A 3634-nucleotide genomic window follows, 5' to 3' on the forward strand; every position below is an offset into this window, starting at 1 on the left:
GCGAGAACTTCCTACGGGCCACTACCTCTTCCAGAAGACGCTGAGTCTGGGCGGGAAAAACGGTGGCGGGGCAGGGCGGACCTGGAGTCCGGTCCGGGTGGAGGCTGGGAGCTGTCGCTTGGGGCTGCCCCAGGGTTGGCGAAGGGCTCTCTAGGGAAGGGGACCAGGCAGGGGGAAATTCTCTCCGGAGTCGTTTCTCATTGATGAGGTACTGATGGACGTGCAGGTTAGGCAGAAAGTGGGAGACATTCCACTTGAGCCCCAGTTCAATGCTGGGATCCTCTAACAGGTTCCCTAGCTTCCCTCAAGTTGTAAAACAGGAAAAATCTAGAATCATTGTAAGAGTTAAGGCTACCTAGTTCCACTATGGAGCCGATGTCCAGAACTGAAGAAGGTAGCAAGCAGTGGGAAGAAACCGGGCAATTTCCAGCTTCTGTGGTCAACTCTTCATAGTGTGGGTGTATATGTATACACGGTGTGTATATATATTTTGGTTGGGGTAGGGGAAGATGGAGATATGAAATTAGAGAACACAAGGCTTAGCAAATCAAATGGAATATCCAAGGACAAGTTTTTTTTTTTTTTTTTAAATTATAACTAACCTTTTTGAATCATCCATATTATATTTATTATAATTATCCTTATTAGCACAATTAGGATTGTAATACACACATACATAGTTTGTCATAGTAATACATTTCAGCCTTACATTTCTATTTCTAGATCTAATACAAAATGACTCTCAAAAGAATCTAGAAGAAAGTATGTTATAGACATAATGGTATTTGAGAAGACTTCCAAGAGAAGCATGATGAATACCACTTAGAAAAGAAGGAAAGGGCAGAGACCAAACAAGGACCACCCCAGTACCTCTTGGACTTTATTTAATGTCATAATGTCAGAATAAAGGGAAAGATGAATTTTTTAAAAAAAGAAGGAAAGGGTTAGTGCAGTGCTAGACGTAGTACATTGGTAATTAGTACTTTTTTTTTTTTTTTTTGAGATGGAGTCTTGCTCTGTTGCCCAGGCTGGAGTGCAGTGGCTGGATCTCAGCTCTCTACAACCTCCATGTCCTGGGCTCAAGTGATTCTCCTGCCTCAGCCTCCTGAGTAGCCGGGATAACAGGTGTGTGCCACCACACTCAGATAATTTTTGTATGTTTAGTAGAGATGGGGTTTCACCATTTTGCCTGGGCTGGTCCCGAACTCCTGACCTCAAATGATCTGCCCACCTTGGTCTCCCAAAGTGTTGGGATTACAGGCGTGAGCCACCGCGCCCAGCCAGTAATTGTTTATTCCATTGTAAATTCTCTCTGTAGGTAAAACTATGGGGAGCAATGAATGATTCTATACTTTTTCCTCCAAAGAAATGTGAACAAGCTCTGAGCCCTCTCTAGGAAGAAAAATATGCAAGTTAATAAAAAAGTAAAGAAGTTGTACTTCATTTGAAGACAATATGCTTTTGCCATTCTTGTGGTCTTTGGAAACATTTTGAACACAAGCTCCATACCCAGAAACAAGTACAAGGAATTTTTATCTTTTCTCAAGGCCGGCTGTTTGCAGATATGGTGGTTGATTTACATTTATTTCTGGCATCTTGTTTTCTCATCTATGGGCTTTTATTCTCCCCTCACTAAAAGCTGCTAGTGTTCCCAATCAACAGTCCCACTGCACATTTTCTTGCAGACAGCTCATTGTCTTCACTTGAATTTACTATATTAGTTCCAAAGGAGACATTTTAAATGTCAAACAGCTTTGGCCTTTTTTCTGTGAAATGTGCTAAAGTATCCTAAACTTAATTTTATTTTTTATTTTTATTTATTTATTTTTTTGAGACACAGTCTTGCTCTGTTGCCCAGGCTGGAGTGCAATGACGCGATCTCGGCTCACTGCAAGCTCCACTTCCCAGGTTCACGCCATTCTCCTGCCTCAGCCTCCCGAGTAGCTGGGACTACAGGCGCCCGCCACCACGCCCGGCTACTTTTTTGTATTTTTAGTAGAGACGGGCTTTCACCATGTTGGTCAGGCTGGTCTCAATCTCCTGACCTCGTGATCCGCCTGCCTCAGCCTCCCAAAGTGCTGGGATTACAGGCGTGAGCCACCACGTCCAGCCTAAACTTAATTTTATACAATTATATTTGATTGGCTTGTGCAACCTATTTTTCGAAGCACCTAAAATAATTTTTCGGAAGTTTGACATGGCTGTGAGTTCTCTGATACCAGGCTTTATACTGGATTGTAGCTTCAGAAACACCACGTTTCAGACGAGTTAAGGGACCCTCTGGTGGTGAGTAAGGAGAACTCCTCTAGCTCAGTGGGTGGCATGGGTTAAACGCTTGTAAAGGTTAAAAACTCTCATTCTGGATTCTTGCCTTAGGTTGTCAGCCAAGGATAAGGGTAGTTAATTGTTCTGCTTTTTTTTTTTCTTTGAGACGAAGTCTCCCTCTGTTGCCCAGACTGGAGTGTAGTGGCATGATCTCGGTTCACTGCAAGCTCCACATCCCTGGCTCAAGCGAGTCTCCTGCTTCAGCCTCCTGAGTAGCTGGGATTATAGGCCACCGCCACTACACCCGGCTAATTTTTGTATTTTAGTAGAGACGGGTTTCACCCTGTTGGCCAGGCTGGTCTTGAACCCCTGACCTCAAATGATCCGCCTGCCTTGGCCTCCCAAAATGCTGGGATTACAGGCACGAGTCACCACACCTGGCTTTTTTTTTTTTTTGAGATGGAGTCTTGCTGTGTCATCCAGACTGGAGTTCAATGGTGCAATCTGGGCTCACTGCAAACTCTGCCTCCCTGGTTCAAGTGATTCTTGTGCATCAGCCTCTGGGGTAGTTGGGATTATAGACACCTGCCACCACTCCCGGCTAATTTTTGTATTTTTTTTGTATTTTCTGTAGGGATGGGGTTTCACTACGTTGCTTAGGCTGGTCTGGAACTCCTCACCTCAAGTGATCTGCCTGCCTTGGCCTCCAAAAGTGCTGGGATAATAGGTGTGAGCCACTGGGCCTGGCCAACAACTTTAATTTAAAAACATTATTTATTTATTTATTTATTTATTTATTTATTTATTTATTTATTTATTTATTTATTTATCTTCTTTTCTTCTTCTCCTTTTTTTTCTTTGAGATAGGGCATCGCTCTGTCACACAGGCTGGAGTACAGTGGCACGATCACAGCTCACTGCAACCTCTGCCTCCCAGGCTGAAGTGATTCTCCCACGTCAGCCAACGGAGAAGCTGGGACTAGAGGTTTGTGTCCCCATACCCGGATAATTTTTGCATTTTTTGTGGAGACAGTGTTTTGCCATGTTGCCCAGGCTGGCGTCGAACTCCTGGTCTTAAGCAATCCGTCTGCCTCAGCCTCCCCAAGTGCTGGGATTACAGATGTTAGCCACTGCACCTGACCTATGTTTTCTTATTGCAAAATAAATTTTTTTATTATAGAACATTAGAAGATATTGATAAGAAAAAAGAAAATACTTCTTCCCACCATTAATTTGACTCATTAACACTTTGGCTTATATCATCCCAGTCTTTTCTTTCTAATTTAGTTATACAAGTGACTTTACATTAAAATAGTTTCAGAACAAAATGCTTTGTGCCTTTTTTTTTTTTTTTTTTTTTAACAATTAA

This window comes from Rhinopithecus bieti, unplaced genomic scaffold (genome assembly GCF_001698545.2).
Source record: "Rhinopithecus bieti isolate Rb0 unplaced genomic scaffold, ASM169854v2 scaffold_12928, whole genome shotgun sequence".
Classification (NCBI taxonomy): Eukaryota; Metazoa; Chordata; class Mammalia; order Primates; family Cercopithecidae; genus Rhinopithecus; species Rhinopithecus bieti.